The sequence below is a fragment of the Ursus americanus genome, chromosome 36, assembly GCF_024610735.1.
Source record: "Ursus americanus isolate L20-20 chromosome 36, mUrsAme1.1.p, whole genome shotgun sequence".
In the NCBI taxonomy this organism is placed as follows: domain Eukaryota; kingdom Metazoa; phylum Chordata; class Mammalia; order Carnivora; family Ursidae; genus Ursus; species Ursus americanus.
In genome coordinates, this window is record NC_142162.1 from 24300557 (window position 1) to 24318678 (window position 18122).

At 47.5% G+C, this 18122-nt stretch overlaps 1 long non-coding RNA gene across 1 annotated transcript in view; it reads left to right on the top strand.

Annotated features, from left to right (window-relative positions):
* LOC123775504 (uncharacterized) overlaps positions 1-18112 on the top strand; it is a 32190-nt gene extending 14078 nt beyond the window's left edge. Inside the window, exons 3-6 of the long non-coding RNA XR_015723200.1 lie at positions 2208-2313; positions 10393-10682; positions 11120-11304; positions 15335-18112. This is a non-coding gene — a long non-coding RNA (uncharacterized LOC123775504). The remainder of the gene's footprint in view (positions 1-2207; positions 2314-10392; positions 10683-11119; positions 11305-15334) is intronic.
* Positions 18113-18122: the final 10 nt, after the last annotated feature.

Here is an 18122-nt window from a genome sequence, read left to right on the forward strand (position 1 = left end):
CTCCCCCCCCACTCACATACTCTTTCTCATAAATAAATAAATCTTAAAAAAAAAAAAAAGAGGATAGGAGTATAGGTGGTGTAGATATCTTTTTGAGATAGTGATTCTGTGTCCTTTGGATATATACCCAGAAATGGAATTGTTGGGTCACATAGTAGTTCTATTTTTAATTTTTTGAGGAACCTCCATACTGTTTTCCATAGTGACTATGCCAATTTACATTCCCACGGACAGTGCACGAGGGTTGCCTTTGCTCCACATCCTCTCCCACACTTGTTATCTCCTGTCTTTTGAATGACAGCCATTCTAACAGCTGTAAGATATCTTATTGTGGTTTTGATTTACATTTCCCTGATGACTAGTGATAGCGAGCACCTGTTGGACATTTGTATATCTTCTTTGGAAAAATGTCTATTCAGTTCCTCTGCTGATTTTATGATCAGATTGTTTATTATTTGCTAGTAAGTTGTATTTCTTCATATATTTTGGATATTAGCCCCTTATCAGATATATGATTTGCAAATATTTTCTCCCATTCCGTAGGTTGCCTTTTCATTTTGTGGATGGTTTCCTTTGGTGTGCAGAAGCTTTTGAGTTTGATGTAGCCCCACTTGTTTCTTTTTGCTGTTGTTGCTTTTGCTTCTGGTGTCATATTCAAAAAATCATCACCAAGGGGCGCCTGGGTGGCACAGCGGTTAAGCGTCTGCCTTCGGCTCAGGGCGTGATCCCAGCGTTCTGGGATCGAGTCCCACATCAGGCTCCTCCGCTAGGAGCCTGCTTCTTCCTCTCCCACTCCCCCTGCTTGTGTTCCCTCTCTCGCTGGCTGTCTCTATCTCTGTCGAATAAATAAATAAAATCTTAAAAAAAAAAATCATCACCAAGACTATGTCGAGGAGCTTACCGCCTGTATTTTCTTCCAGGGGTTTTATGGTGTCAGATCTTATGTTCAAATCTTTAATCCATTTTGAGTTGATTTTTGTGTATGGTGTAAGACAGTGGTCCAATTTTATTCTTTTGCATGTGGTTGTCCAGTTTTCCCCACACCATTTATCGAAGGGACTATCCTTTTCCCCATTACATATTTTTGGCTCCTTTGTCACAAACTAATTGACTGTATGTGCATGGGTTTACTTGTGGACTCTCTATTCTGTTACACTGATCTATGTGTCTGTTTTTATGCCAATACGAGACCGTTTTGATTACTATCACTCTGTAATACAGTTTATTTTTTATTTTTTATTTTTTTAAAGATTTTATTTATTTATTTGACAGAGAGACAACCAGTGAGAGAGGGAACACAAGGAGGGGGAGTGGGAGATGAAGAAGCAGGCTCCCAGCAGAGCAGGGAGCCCGATGTGAGGCTCGATCCCAGGACCCCGGGATCATGCCCTGGGCCAAAGGCAGATGCTTAATGACTGAGCCACCCAGGCGCCCCTGTAATACAGTTTAAAATCAGGGAGTGTGATGCTTCCAGCTTTGCTCTTCTTTCTCAAGATTTCTTTGGCTATTTGGGGTCATTTGTGGTTCTATACAAATTTTAGGATTTTTTTTTCCATGAAAAATGCCATTGGAATTTTGATAGGGACTGCACTGAATCCATATATTGCTTTGGGATCTGGGATTATTTTGCACAGCTGCATGGTTCTCCACAACACAGCAGCATCATAACTCCATGATTTCTTCAACTAGTTCCCTGATTTAAGACATTCAGATTGCCTCCATATACTTTTCTATTACAAAAATGCTACAACGAGTGCCTTTGTCGTATGACCTTGTGCACATTTGTGAATATTTCTGATAGATTCTTATGAGGAGTGTTGCTTAATTAAAGAGAATGTGCTGAATATTTCTAATTGTTGCTCCCATATAACAAGTTTGTGTCCATTTATTCTCCCACCACTAGTGTGTGAGAGGACTCTGCTTCCTGTGGTCTATAGGTCATATTATCAAACTGCCAGGAGAGAACAGGCAATAACCTTTTTGATAGGAATCAGCCTTGGCTGTTGATACCGACTGGGCAGCTTATGGCCCTCAGCACGGGGCACTTGTAGGGTACAAATGAAGAGAGGTCAAGCTCTAGCTGTTCCCACGGGTGAGCTTCTGCTATTACTAACACTCGCTCGGGTTAGCTGTGTACTTCTACACCCATGGTCTCTTTTCTCCCTTCCCACCACCCTCTAAGATAAACGTCATTATCTTGTTTACAGGTGAGGAAACCCACCCAGAGAGGCTGATTCCTCCAAATCACAGAAGTCACAAGTAACAGAGCCAGGGAGGAAGGGGTGCCTGAGGGTGAAGGAAAGAACAACAAAGGTAAGGCCACAGTTAACCCCGGGGCTTTGGCTACCGACCTGGGTCTCAAGGCCGGAACTAGACCAGTTGTGCGGTCTGGAATGGTGCTGCGTTCCTTCACGTGGGCTGCGACGTTCTGTGCTGCCTGCACTTGTCCTGCTTGGGCATGAGGTGGAGGCCACGGGTATGGAGAGAGGAACCCCCTGGGTCTATAACTCAGAAAGATGGAGGGAGGAGTGGAGAGGGCTGTTAGCCTGGTGGTGGTGGAGGAGTTTATGAACTGACGATATGTGTACAGACCCTGTCCATGAGCTAATGAGAAACCTCTTCCATCCTCCCAGCTGGCCGCTGCGGCCGCTGCCCAGGGCCCTCCCCATACACTTCATTCCTCCAAACAAAGCGGCCCCTTAAGCAATCCTTGTATTACCATGGCTCTAAGCCTAAGAATTCCAAGGACAGACTTGTTTAACCACTCCTGGCTCCAGCCCTTGTAGATTGGTCCTCAGAACTCAGGGGTTTGAAGAAATATTTTCAGCAGAGTCTGGGTGGGGAACCAGCAGGCAGCTAAGTATCTTTCCCTTGAGAGGCCATTTGTTTCCCAGGGAAGCTCAGCCCCAGTGGACACGCTTCTGGTGTCACAGAAACCCCTGTGGCCCTACACTTTCAGGATCTTAGTCCCCAACAGGAGGTTCCTCTGGGGGGGTGCATCCTGAGCCTAGTGAGAATGTGGTCCAGGATCTCAGGAAGGTACCGTCTCTCAGCCTTTTTATTTGAAAAACAGTAGGAAATCTATTCTGTGGTTATGTGAGAGAATGACTGTATTCTTTGTGTTTTTTTTTTTAAGATTTTATTTATTTGACATAGAAGGAGAGAGGGCACAAGCAGGGGGAGTGGCAGGCAGAGGGAGAAGGAGAAGCAGGCTCCCCCTTGAGCAGAGAGGCCGATGCTGGGCTCCCCAGGTACCCCAGAATGACATTATTCTTAGGAAATGCATATAAATAGATATACACACACAGAGGGAGAGAAAGCACACGTGCAAAGAATTGGTGAATCTGGATAAAAGGGTTTTGGAAATTCTTCATATCATGCAACTTTTCTGTAAGTTTGAAATAGTATCAAAATTAAATGGTGACAGGGACCCCTGGGTGGCTCAGTTGGCTAGGTGTCTGCCTTCAGCTCAGGTCATGCTCCCGGGGCCCTGGGATCGAGTCCCACTTGGGCTCCTTGCTCAGCAGGGAGCCTGCTTCTCCCTGCTTGTGCTCTCTCTCTGTCAAATAAATAAATAAAATCTTCTAAAAAAATTAAATGGTGACAAAAAAGTGGAGTTGTAAAGATCAAAGGAGCAGATTTAGGTAAATTAATTCTCATTCCCACCTGACGAGCCCAAGAACGGATTTAAATTTTGTGTAGATTTTGAATTATTTTCTCCAGTTGTAATCATGAACAATTTTGTAGTCTGTCTTTTTTCACTTGATGTCAGTCACAAACTGTTGTCCGCGCTATTACACAGTCCTGGTAACTATCATTTAAATGACTTGTAAAATTCCATTATAGGTCATCCTTTATGCTCTCCCATTGAGGGACACTCCAGAGGCAGCAGGGGATTGTCCTTAGCTCATCATGAACTTGGTACCAGGTGCTATCCACCACAGGCTCTGTGCAGGCATTATCTTATTTGACCCTCACGGTCACACTAAGATAAATATTTTTACCCCCAGTTTATGGGTCAGGAGGCTTATAACAAGCCAACCTCGTTCACTGGACTTCAGCATTCAATTCCAATCTTTCTGACTCCTCAGCTCGTGCCTTCCCTCGGCTCTTCCAGGACTGACAGCTTTCTCTTCCTCCTCCTCTAACTTCACAGCTCTTTTTCTGTACTGCAGTTTCGATCTTGTGTTGTGGTTAATAACTCCATGCCCCAAATCTGAGGCTAGATTGTGAGCCCTTGGAGAGTGCGATTCACAGCGGGGTCATCTTTGGAGGCCCAACGTGCTTAGCCCCTCTGTATGTCTTCTACATGGCGGGAGCTTACATCATTTATTCTTTCAACAAATCCTGTATTTACGGAGGGCCTACTATGCCCCAGGCACTGTTCTAGATTTTTGGGACACATTCGCGATTCAATAAACAAAATGGAGCTTACATCCCCCGGGAGGGAGATGTACAATAAAGAACATACAGGGGGTGCTTGGGTGGCTCAGTCAGTTAAGCATCTCCCTTTGGCTCAGGTCATGCTCCCAGGGTCCTGGGATCGAGTCCCGCATTGGGCTCCTTGCTCAGCGGGGAGCCTGCTTCTGCTTCTTCCTGCTGCTCCCCGTGCTTGTTCTCTCTCTCTGACACATAAATAAAATAAAATCTTAAAAAAAAAAAAGAAGGTGCTAAATAATATGGGAAAATGAAGCACGGTCAGGACAATAGGGGGTACAGGAGGAGCAGGTGTTGCAGTTGTAAGTGGAGTAATTAGGGTATAGGCCACATTGAGGACATAACATCTGAGCAAAGATTTGGAGGAGATGAAAGTGAATACAGCGTAAATGAACAAATGAAGGAATCAAATTACTTGTATGATACATTCTAACTCTACGATTAGAAAGCAGGCATTAGAAGAGCTAAGACCCTAAGTCTGAAAAGATAAATTCCAAGGAGAGAGAAGATCAAAGTTTAAAAGATCATACCAGTACTGTATGGTGACTAACATAATATAATAAAAAATCATTTAAAAAAATAAATAAATAAAAGATCATGCCAAGCACAGATAGGGTGAACAATGGCTCATTCCATGAACAGTGCCAGTTTGGCTGCTCCAAAGTGGTGCCGGCGGGAACAGTAAAGCTGCTTTACACGTAGGCAGTAAACACATGAGACTTACACCCCTAAACATGGCACAGGCTGACAGCACAAGACAGTGTTCAATGAACCCATAGACGCCAGCCCTGGGCTCAGTGATTGGAAGAAGTTGGGGATATTCATAGGGCATGCCCCAACCCTTTGATGCAATCCAGGGCAAAAGTCTAGTCTTGTGCCCTGGTAGGACACAGGGCCTTGGTGGGCTGGATGCTACCAGAAAGTCCTGATGACCCCGGACTACACATCTCACGTCGGCTAATACCAAGAGCCCTTTCCTTTCCACTGCATGCTGTTGATGTTTGTTGAATTATTACATTTGGAATTATTACAGTTGTGGGTTTTTTTAAATACAAGAATTACGTAGGGGCGCCTGGGTGGCCCAGTCGGTTAAGCATCCGACTCTTGATTTCGGCTCAGGTCATGATCTCAGGATTGTGGGATCGAGCCCTGCCTCACGCTTCATGCTCAATGCGGGAGTCTGCTTGTCCCTCTCCCTCTGCTCCTCCCCCTATTTGCGTGCTCTCTCTCAAATAGATAAATAAACAAAATCTTTTTTTAAAAATACAAGAATTACATAGAATCAACTTATTCTTTTTTTTTGACAAATATATACACGCTTTTAATTCCATCCCAATCAAAATACAGAGCATTTCTGTTCCCTCAGACCCTTGTGCGTGAGTTTCCCCTACTCTCTACCCTAGACAATTACCAAACTGATTTTTACATCCTAATGTTATTAATTTAATGGCAAAAGCTTTTCCTATAATATCACATGAATATAGAATCAACTTCTTTCAAACATATAATCATACTGTCTGACCAGGTCAGGATTTGTCACTTTGACCAAAGTATGATCTTTAACAATTTATTTGCTTAGTAAATAATTTCCAAGCTAAATGGCCTTTGTATTTCATAGACTGCTTCTATATAAATACGTTAACATAATATTGATGAAATAAATCATAACTGAAATATACGAAGTTGGCTTGATATTAGATTTCTATACAAATAGAGGCTTAGTTTGCAAAATAAATACCTCCTGAAACTTTGCCTTATATATATATATATAGATTTTTGTTTATTGAGTTCTCTTAGAGTAGAGCATGTCCACTTAATATTCCAGTTTTAAAAATGTATTTAAACTTTCTATATACTGATAGGGAATGCTCTTAAAACAGGAAAGTACAGATCAGCATATGTCGTATGCTATATGGTGTGCTATCATTTCCATTAAGAATATACATGTACAGGGGGCACCTGGGTGGCTCAGTCCTTAAGCATCTGCCTTTGGCTCAGGTCATGATCCCGGCGTTCTGGGATCGAGCCCCGCATCAGGCTCCCTGCTCGGCAGGAAGCCTGCTTTTCCCTCTCCCACTCCCCCTGCTTGTGTTCCCTCTCTCGCTGCCTCTCTCTCTGTGTCAAATAAATAAATAAAATCTTAAAAAAAAAAAAAAAGACTATACACATACAGGCTCAAGTATGCATGGAATGTTCCTGAAGGATACACAGGGAATTGGGAATAGCCTCTGTCCCCAGGGAGGGAAGCGTGATGATTAGACGGCAGGGGAGGAGGGCGATGTTGTTTTCACTCTCTATCCTTTTATATCTTTTGACCTTTGTATTGTGTATATACATTACCTCCTAAAAAATAAAATAATTTTTAATGCATCATAAAAAAAAGTAAAGCATCGCTGTTTCAGGACAAATGTGTAGTCACCAAAATGACTTGGAAATTAAGCAGTGGATGTTAGTGTTATGACACATTGACAGGGTCAGGAAAAGTATTGACTCAGGCCAGGAAATGCCTTCTCCAAAGTGCTCCCTTTAATTGCAGACTGTATTTTAAATCAGTTGACCTCCATTTTGCTTTACAGATTCACTTAAGGTACAGCTTATTTACATGCCTTTGTCAGATAGGGACCTCCGCTCTGATGTCACAGAGCCCACCATACCTGCTCTTAAAGATTGCTTTTTCTTTTTCTTTTGTTTTCTAGTTGCAACTTCTGAAACATGGAGACTTTAATAATTGTATAAGCCACAGATATGAACACATAGTCTACACAAGATAAAGCACAAATAGTAAACAGAATCGTGGAAAATATTCCACCTCAATAGTCAAACTCAAACTAAAACAAAAAAATACCTTATTTAAGAAGCAGTTTATTCAAGGGTTACCCCCCTCCCCCCAGTGGCACGAGGGTCTGGTGAAAGCTGTGCGTGTTTATCACTGGCCAAAATACAACTCAGCTCAGCCCTTTGGCTGAGCATATGTCAATTCATGCAGCCATAAAAATTTTAATGTCTTTTGACCTGGTAATCCTACTCCTGGGAACTTGTCCTGAGGAAATTTTTTTCCAAAGAGAAAAAGCTCTGTGTGGGAAGATCTTCATTGCATCTTATCCATCAAAGGGAAAAGGTGATGGGCTAGAAAGAGCGATGGTTTTGGAGTCAGGTGTCTGGGGTTTGATGGCTTGATTTGGGGATCTGCCATTTCATGTCTATGTGGTGTTGGATAAGTGACTTGATCTCCCTGAGTCTTCGTCTGCAGGGCGGAAAGAGGGAAATCAGGTTGGGAGAGTCGTGTGGAACCAGAGTATGGAGGATCTTGACTGCAAAGCCACGGTCTCCAGGCTCTGTGAATTGGGTGAGAGGGTCATTGCAGGTATCTGATGAGAGCTCCACATCCGGAAAATTAGCCTGGCGGTGGCATATAACATGAATAAAACTGGCAAGAAGGTGGAGGTGGGGAGGCCCTTAGAAGGCTTCTGCCGTAGTGTGTATGAGAGGCAATGACTAATTAAGTGAAACAGCCTAAACTGTGTGAGTACCTTGTGGGTGATGAGTCATTATCATAAATCTCCAGCCTCCCCATAGCATCTGTTCTATAGTCTGTGCTGAGCAGAAATATTACCTAATAATACCTTCTATTTCCAAAGCCCTTTACAGTTCAAAAAGTGCTTTCATGTGTATTATCGCTATGATCTTCTAGGGTGTTTACAAGTTGGCATTGTAAAGGACTTTTCCCAGATATTGTACCAGGCCTATTCATTTATAATTTCCGGGGCCCATCCCTCTTCTCCTTCACTCAGCTTCCTTTTGTTCAGTATTCAGCACTTTATAGTTCTTTTATCCATTTCACTGGAAAAAAAAAAAAAAGAGAGTGGCTGAACAATGCACCCGGTTCCTTGCTTAAGTCCCTCTGAAGGTAGTAAGTCATCAGTGTGCTGGATTTGAGCACATTTGGTTTATTTAATCATTCATTCACTTTTCTCTGATTGCCCTGGAGTTTCACATGTTCCACCATATGTTGTCCCCGTGGTGCTCCGTACACGAGTGAGAGCCCATGAGGGGGCCCAGGCTTCCCTCTCCCCTCCAGCTCCAGGAGGCCCAAAAAGGGATCCACGGTCACAAAGACCGCAACCCCTGAAAAATGGGACTAGCGATCACCCGGGGAAGCTGGGGCCTGGCCTCCACTCTGAGCGAGACGTCCTAACTCGGGGCTTCTCTGCCTTCCAGAGGCACTAATGAGCAGGGCTGAGCGGTAATTAAGACTGTGCTCAGTTCCCTATCACACAGCACAGCTGCAGCCAGCCAGGAGGAGGGAGAGGGAGGAGGACAGGAAGGATGCCTCCAGCCCTCTCTTCCCGCTCTGAGCCCCCTCTCCAGGGCTCTGTTTAGTGCAGCAAGGGGAGTCAGTAAAGCCACAGGATGAGGGAGTAACTATAGGATTCATCTGCCCAGGGCTAGGGAGCAAGGATCCAGATGTCAGCCAGGTGTTGCTTCTCTATCCCATGGATGCCGGGGCGGGGGGGGGCCAAAGCTGCGGTCTTGTCAGAGGTGAGAGGTACCCTGTCTTGCAACCAGCCTGACACTATAAGACTTGGGTCAGGATGGGGCTGTGGTCTGACAAGGAAGGGGCAGCATGACCCCTGCCACCCCCTACTCATTGCCATGCAGATGTACCATTGTTTCTGGGGAATCTGAGACCTTCTCTGGCTCACACCCTACACTGGATCTACTCTGGGTGAGGACCAACAGCAATCACAGATACTCAGCAACATTGAGCCAAGTTCTGGGGACGCACAGATCAGTACGACCCAGTCCATTCCAGACAGCACACCCTCCAGTGGGGAGGCAGATGTGGAAACAAGAGACATGACTGCTATGAGAGTGGTAAGAACAAATTCGAAGGGGGTAAATTGAGGAGAGCTCTACTTATACAGTAGCACTCGAGTTTTGAAGCAGAACACAGATTCAGGGGCGTCTGGGTGGCTTAGTCGTTAAGCGTCTGCCTTCGGCTCAGGGCGTGATTCCGGAGTCCTGGAATCTAGCCCCACATCAGGCTCCTCCGCTGGGAGCCTGCTTCTTCCTCTCCCACCCCCTCTGCTTGTGTTCCCTCTCTCGCTGGCTGTCTCTATCTCTGTTAAATAAATAAATAAAATCTTAAAAAAAAAAAAAAAGAGATTTTGGGCCAAGGTAATAGAGTGAGCAAAGGCAGGGGCATGAAAGGGTAGATGGCCTGTCCTGGCACAGTGAGCATCCAGAGCCAGAAGTTGAGGCAGCTTGGCCCAGAGCATGAGTGGAGAGAGAAGGGGTGGATTCTAAGGGCCACAGGCCTGGTGGGAGCAATTGCCTGTCTGACTCATGTTCCCCAGTTTACACCATTTCAGGTGCGCAGGTGCTCCAAGACTATTAAAAAAAAAAAAATCCCTGGGGAGCTGTCCCAGCCCCAGGTGCTGAGCAGGAGGGGGACCAGGGGTGAGCTGAGGGGCTGATGCAGAGAAGGCAGAGCTAGAGGGAGGGGCTTAGGCAGAAGCCAAAGGCCCCGTGCTCACACAGGGACACAGCTGCAGCCAGGGGAGAGGGACGGTGCGGTGCGTGTGTGCAAGGCTGGAGCTTGGGCCTCGTGTGGGGTGGCAGGGCATCCATTTCCCTCCTGCCCTCTGCCCACTGCTCTGGAGTTCCAGGTATCCGAAGGTCCCCAGAACCTACTCTGTCCCCAGGGAAGGGGGCAGGAGTCACTGATGATCCTGTAGGGAAAGAACTAGGAGGTTCTGTCATTCAACTTGCAGACAGAGACCCACCACACACAAACCTGTGAGTCAGAGAAAGAGAGGTTAACCTCAAAACTGCTGGATCTCTGGTAACACTGTGACCACTTTCAAACATACATAATCAGGACTCATTTCAAATAGCCTTTTGGAAGCATGCTGACTTATGCCCGCTTGGTCTGCCGTCCCCTCTCCTGCCCAGAATCACAAGACTTCCCCTTCGCTTATCTGAGTGGCTCAACAGCAGTTCTCCAAGGGGATTTTGGGCTGACTGATGAATAAAAGAAGGCTGGAATGCTGGTGTGGTAAGTCATCACCCACGTCTTGGTTGGTAAGTACCCCCTTCATGTCTTTCCTGCATGTAGATTTTCAGTATACCTACAAGACTTTTTTATTTTTCTGAATTGGTGGTCTTATCCATAGCAATGTCTCCAGAAGGCTTGAGATTTCTTGCATGGCCATGACTTGAAAGTCTAGAAATGATATCCACAGGTGAGCTGTGTTCTCTATAGAGCTAACCTGAGGCTGCCCTGTACCCTTCACCTCTCCCTTAAGGGGTCCCGGGGTTAACAGGACACCTGTGGACACCTCTTCCTGGTCCCTGTATGTCTGCCCCACAGGGAAAAGATAAGGAGCAGGACAGGTGTGTGTGGGCAGGGAGGAGGGCTGTGAGTCCAAGCCCCCATCCCACATGGGCAACCAAAATTCTGGTGGCCCTTCTTGTGCTGTTGTCAGAGAAATGGCCCCGGGACCCAGCCTCGTCTCTCCCCGCTGACATGGCAGGCATGGGAAGCAACTGTGGGGGGACCTTCAGAGCTGGGAAAAAGGGGAGGGAGGATTGGAATGCCTTTTATTTTGAGTGTCTTTGGACTTTTGCATTTATAATATTTCTATTTTTGAAAGAATCATTTGGCTCTTTTTTCTTTTAGCATATTTTCCTTAGAGCAATAGAGGCTTTTGCAATATGGAAAAAGTGACATTTGATCCGAAGGAGTCTGGAGGGAGCCTCCGAGTGCCGAGTGCCAGGAACTGACCTTTAGTAACCACCTACCCAGAGCCGGGCTGGCGAAGCGCGAGCGTAGCCTCCAGGAAGGATGTCTGGTGCCCTCCACAGGTCAGTTCACAACGGGAGTCTTGGTGACGGCCCGCAGCTGTGTGTGCGTGCCTGAGCTTGCCCCCCTCTCTCCTGCCGTTCCTCTAGATGGCTCTGGCTGACTGTCTCTCCTCTCGCCCTGCGGCCAGCTGTCCCAGTTCTCTTCTCTCCCTCTCTCCTTTCAGCCCAGCCTGGAAGGCCGAGGGCCGGGCCAGAGGGAAGCAGTTGTTGCTGTTTTTCCCCAGCTCCCGCTCAAATGTGACACCCACAGAAAGGTCAAGCCCACGTGGTTCGGCACATCCCCTGCCTGGCCCGCCCTGGCTGTTACCATGACGACTGCTGGGCTGGAAATGTCCTTAGCCACCTCTACTCCACACGTTGGGTGGCTGTCCCAGGCTCTGTTCTCAGAAAAGGCACTCTGTTACAGAGTTAAAGGGCCTCTGGGAACAGGGACAGATGGACAGACAGAAAAACAGATCGAGTCAGAGGCACCCACCGCCTCTTTGACGGTGACAACGAGAAACAAAGCATATATAGGGATCCAGAGAATGTGAAGAGGCAAAATGTGAGATGGGGACAGAGTCTCAGTGATGCGGGACTGAGGGCTGATGAGCAAAGCAGAGCAGAGTCTGAGACCGAATCAGGAAAAAAGAGACAAAGAGGCACCGGAGAGAGAAGACCCCACTGAAGAGCAATGGAGAGGGCCTGAGGGAGGAAGAGAGGGAAGGGGGGACGGGTGAGAGAGGAGTCAGCCCCCGCTGCCCCACTCCCATCCCAGTAAAATGCCTTGTCTTGAGCCAGGTGGGGATCCAGTGTTTTGTCTCATCTCTGACATCTCAGGGGGGTTTCAGTTGGTTTGCTGGCCAGGCTGTTCGTGGGCTGGAAAACATTGGCCAACCATTTGCCTTGCCCTAAGCTAACAATGGTAAAATCGAACCCCGCCCCAACACACACCCACCCACTCCTTGCCATAGGGAGACACTTGGTTGATTTCACCCCAAATGCATATAAATACCTACAGCTCAGCCTCCCTTCTCCCAGGTGGTGAAATGGGTATCAGAGCACTGAGTGGGGATGGTAAGATGTGAGGGAAAATTAGGGAGTGGTATGACCAACGGAGGTGATGTAGCCCCCTGGTGGGAGGTAACTATCAAGACAGAGGACAGAGGACAGAGGACAGAAGGAAGGGCTGGAAAGACAGTGAGTACGGCTCAGGAATGTGGGGTAAGAGGTAGAGAGGAACAGGGGAAAGAAGGGTTTCAGAGCTCTGACCAAGGAGGCCAATCACAGACCAACCCGGACTGGTCCTCCACGGCTGGCCGGGAATCCTGCCTCTAACATTAGTGCATTGATTCCCCATCTTCAAAGTGTCTCGAAGGCTTTGAATGAGATCTCTCAGGGTTTTTGAGTTCTCGGTCATTTTAGCATTGCTTCTTAAGAAATAATAGGCCATCAGCAGAGGAAGCTTGGAGCCCATCCAGCCTTTGACCAGTTCTGGCCTTGACCATTGTAGACTGAACAATACAGCCAGTGTCCCTAATGTCATCATGTTCTGAGCTCACATGTGGGTGTAGAATAGAACAGGTGGCAGCCTGGAGATCCCAATGCCCTGGTGCCCTCAGCCCAGACAGCCCAGTGAGGGAGCTCAGCCCAGAAGGGAGACTTCATCCCGAGAGAGCTGTGGGTGGACATCAGACAAGGCTATGCTGAATTAGCCAACCTGGAGAACCCACTGGGCCGCAGAGGCCGTTAGAACGTGAAAATCAAAGGTCTGATGCTGTCCCTGGAAGACGGGTCCTGGACCGGGTGGGAAAGGGACCAGGGCAGTTGCTGTGATGCCCTGCTCCACATTCCTGCAGCCCACCTCGGTGTCCAGCTGCAGCTGTGGGGGACAGTTCCCGTGCATGCTCCCAGCTTCCCATCTGTGTTATAATGATTTGTAAGACATGTGTATGTGGTCATTCAGATGACCACAATATATTTCTCAGATATATTTGGTGTTTGTCCACAGTTTCTGAAAACATTTCCGATCCAGAAAGGTGAAATAAATGTCTTGTTATTACTGAAGGTGACTTATGGACCCCACCCAAAGGCAGGGGCTGGTTGCCAGGAGGAACACCTGTGTGATTAGAGGGTGGGAACCTCCGGGGAGGGGAAAGTGGCTGTAGGCTGAATCAGCCAATGGCCAGTGACTCAATCATGACTATGCCTGGAAGCCTCCATAACAACCCAAAAGGACTGGGTTGGGAGAGCTTCAGTTTGGTGAACACCCAGAGGCTGTGGAGAGTGGTGTGCCTGGAGAGGGCATGGAAGCTTCAGGCCCTTTCCCCGTACTTCACCTTATGTCTCTCTTCATCTGACTGTTGATTTGTATCCTTTATCACATCCTTTAACAAACTGATAAATGTTAAGTGTTTCCCTGAGCTCTGTGAGCGGCTCTAGCAAATTAATTGAATCTAAGGGGGAGATGGCTGGAGCCTCCAATCTGTAGCCAGTTGGTCAGAAGCACAAGTAACAACCTGGGGCTTGCGACCGGCATCTGAAGTGGGGGCTGGGGGACAGTCTGGTAGGGCTGAACCCTTACCCTGCGGAATCTGCTGCAATCTCTGGGTAGATAATGATAGAATCAGGTAGAATTCTTGGACAGCCTGCTGGCGTGTGAGAATTTCTTGGTGTTCTGTGGGGAAGAACCCCACCCAGTCACCCACTCCTGTTTGGAATTGGGTCCAGGGGGGCACCTGGGTGGCTCAGTCAGTTAAGCATCTGCCTTTGGCTCAGGTCATGATCCCAGGGTCCTGGGATTGAGCCCCACATCGGGCTCCTTGCTCAGCGGGGAGTCTGCTTCTCCTTCTCCCTCTGTGTGCTCCCTCCCCCCCCAAGTAAATAAAATATTTTTTTAAAAAAAGGAATTGGGTCCAGGAATCCAAGTAGACCATCCCTCTCCTTCTCTGTGGAAGGCTTTTCTCAGCCCCTGCAGGGGAGCCTGAAAGTAGCAGGAGCTTAACACTCCCAAATGACAAACCTCAACCACTGAGCGATGGGCACTGGCAGAATAGAGCCCAGATTTCCCCATCATTTAATGGGGAAAATTCTGAGCTGTGATCTTTAAGTCCCCTCAGAGTGATCCCAGGGGACTGAGCCCTAACTGCCCACAGTGAACCACTCAGTGTACCCTATTCTGTCTCATTCTCCTTGCTCGCTTACTCCTGCCCGCTCCCTAAAATAAATTGCCTACATCCCAGTCTTCGTCTCATGGTTGGTGTTCAGAGGACAGAGAATAGCACAAGGACTGTCTTGCTGTGATCTCCCCTGCCAAAGAGTCTGTCCCACAGGGCTGGGTTAAGATAAGAATTGTTGGAGGGCTCTGCCTCTGACTGTAACGGATCAGGTGTTTGTTAGGAAGGGTCGTTATCGTGTAGGAAGGGAAAAGAGCTCACCACCTCTCCCTCCCAGATTTTGGGGAGTCCAGGGCTGACTTACTAGCAGCAAGTGCCTATAGATCTCCAATGGACAACCATAGACTTTCATGACTGGAAAGGACCTTAGGGGTCACCTGATCCAACTTTCTGTGATTCACAGGAACCTCCTTTACAACATCTCTGGTGCTTGATTGAACACCTCCAGTGACAGGGAACTCACTACCTTTTATAAGGCAACCTTATCGATTCTTGGACAGCTATTAGAAAGTTCACCTTATAAGAAATGGTCACTGTGGGGTGCCTGGGTGTCTCAGTCATTAAGCGTCTGCCTTCGGCTCAGGGCGTGATCCTGGGCATTCTGGGATCGAGCCCCACGTCAGGCTCCTGGGAGCCTGCTTCTTCCTCTCCCACTCCCCCTGCTTGTGTTCCCTCTCTCGCTGGCTGTCTCTCTCTCTGTCGAATGAATAAACAAAATCTTAAAAAAAAAAAAAAAAAAGAAATGGTCATTGATCTCCCTGAAACTTACCCCCAGTGGTCATAGTTTATCTGTTGTATGTGATGTTTCATTTTCCTACTAAGACTCCTCCAAATATTTTAAGGCCAACTATGTCTATCATATTTTCTCTTTCCAGTCCACATTTTATTGCCTTGATGTGTCTCCAAATGAGATGATCTGCTGAGCCTCCTCACTCTGGATCCCTCCTCCAGGCGGCACTGAGTGAGTTTGTCAGTGTTCCTCTTTCATAGTGCCCAGATGATGCTTCGGAGTCATATGGCCAGTGCAGAATGTATTTTTACACTGTTATAGCCCTAAGTACATTTCCACTATTGATTCCTAGAATTATAAATGTTGGCAGGTACACAACACTACTGACTCAATTGAACTGTAAAGACACTGAACATCTGTTGTTTTGGTTTCTCAGCATCCCTTGTGCTTTTCTGCAGGTAACAGCACTCTCCTCCACTTCCCATTCTCAAATGGTTCTGGTGGGATTGCCAACCACAGCACCCTGTGCCTCTAGCCATAGGTTTGGGCCCATGACCTAGACTCAGCCAACACAAGTATCCTGTCCCTGGTCATAGCAATTGGTCCAACGATGGCATGTAACCCAGGGCAGGCCAATCAGAGTCCTTCCCTGGGATTTATTATATGGAGTGGGAAGGGCTGGATTTGCTAAACTGGGATGATGTGCAGAACTCCCAGTTCTCTGCCTGCTATACCCACACACAAAGAAATAGAGACAAGTTAAGAGTGAAGGAAAGAGGAGACTGAAGATCCTGTCCAAGTCCTTGGTCCAGCTGACCTTGAGGCCAGCCCTACATTCGTCCTTTCCAATCAATGTCCCTTTGTGGCATAATCTAGATTGAGTCTGGCTTATGTCACTAGAACAAACTAATACACAGTTCGTTTTTGTCTTCTAATTGTGGAGTTGATTTTTTTTATCCTAGATGAAGGTCTTCATATTTATCCCTATTAGAATTCATACTTTGTCCCATCACTCCAGTCTATAAAAAATTTTAGAGTCTGATTCTGTTGCCCAATCAATTATCTATCCTCTCATTTTTGGTAAAGATGCCTTCTATGCACTTATCCAAATCATTGATAAATGGGGGCGCCTGGGTGGCTCAGTTGGTTAAGCATCTAACTCTTGATTTCAGCACAGGTCATGATCTCAGGGTCCTGGGATCAAGCCCCAGGTGGGGCTCCATGCTCAGTGGGGAGTCTGCTTCAGGCTTCTCTCTTTCCCTCTGTCCCTTCCCCTGCTCTCTCTCTCTCTCAAATAAATAAATCTTTTAAAAAAATGTTGGGGTGCCTGGGTGGCTCAGTCGATTAAGTGTCTGCCTTTATTTTTTTTTAAGATTTTATTTATTTATTTGACAGAGATAGAGACAGCCAGCGAGAGAGGGAACACAAGCAGGGGGAGCGGGAGAGGAAGAAGCAGGCTCATAGCAGAGGAGCCTGATGTGGGGCTCGATCCCATAACGCTGGGATCACGCCCTGAGCCGAAGGCAGACGCTTAACCGCTGTGCCACCCAGGCGCCCCAAGTGTCTGCCTTTAGCTCAGGTCATGATCCCAGCGTCCTGGGATCAAGCCCCAGATTGGGCTCCTTGCTCAGAGGGGAGCCTGCTTCTCCGTCTCCCTCTGCCTGCAGCTCCCCCTGCTTGTGCTCTCTCTCTTTCTCCCTCTCTCTGTGTCAAATAAATAAATAAACAAAATCTTTAAAAAAAAAAAATGTTGAGCTGGGCAGAGGAAAAAAGGAGGAGGAGGAGGAGAAAAAGAAGAGGAGGAGAGGAAGGAGGAGGAGGAGAAAAAAGAAGAAACAAGCATCATGTCAGTTTATCAATCAATGAGCGTAGTTTTTAGGTGGTTGTTCAAACAATTGTGAACTCACGCTACTGCACTCTCATCCGGCCTACACCCTCTACCCTGTCTCCCAGATCTCACAATTTATTTGATCAGACACTCTGCTGAAAATCATGCTGCACTTGGCATCTGCTGAGTTACCAGTGGATAACCTCATCCAAAAAGGACGTAAGATAAAAAGCCAAAATTGCCCTATTCTTTAAAATGCCCCAAAACTCAGGGCGCCTGGCCGGCTCAGTAGGTGATCTCAGGCCTGTGACTTCAAGCCTCATGTTGGGTGTGGAACCTATTTTTTTTAAAAGGGGGGGAAATGCTCATAAACTCTCAGTAGCCCATCTCCTTTCCTGTGCACCCATGCCTGCACGCACAGGCAGCATCCCTCTCACCCACCCACCTCTGCCTCCTCTCTCCCTGCTTATCTGCAAAAGATCGGATTTTTTAAGTGGATCAGGTCAGCCTGAAGAGAGAAGAGAGCCCGCCTGTCTGGGAAGAGAAAACCTTTACTTCACAGCAATCTGCGACGTGTAGCACTTGGGAAAGGGAGGTGGGGAGAACGACGGGAGATGCCTATACCTCTTAGCCACGCATTGACTCACGGCAGGCAGCACGCGGACGCTTAGCGCCCGCTCCCGCGGGGGGGCGGGGCACCAGGGAGCAGAGGCCCACCCGCTGCTCCAGCCTAGCCTGTAGGAGGCAGGGTGGCGCGCCCGCGGGGCACAGGCTCTGCAGAGGGCTAAGCCAGGCCCGCAATCCCAGCCCCCCCCCCACTTGCTAACCACCTGCCATTACCTCGTGCCCAGCCCAGGTGCCATGCTTCCCTCTTCCTATTCCCTCACACTTCATTCCACTCGGATACCAAGTTCCAGTGGCTCTTCCCCTACATGCTTCCGGCATCCATCTCTCTCTACCCTCGGTGCCACGTCCTCGTTCGTGTAACCATCCTCTCTTCTGATATTTCTTCTGCCCCATGCGCTCCTTCTTCACTTTCTGGGACTCAAATGACGCGTATATTAGATTGATATTTTCCCACAGGTCTCAGAAGCTTGGTTTTCTT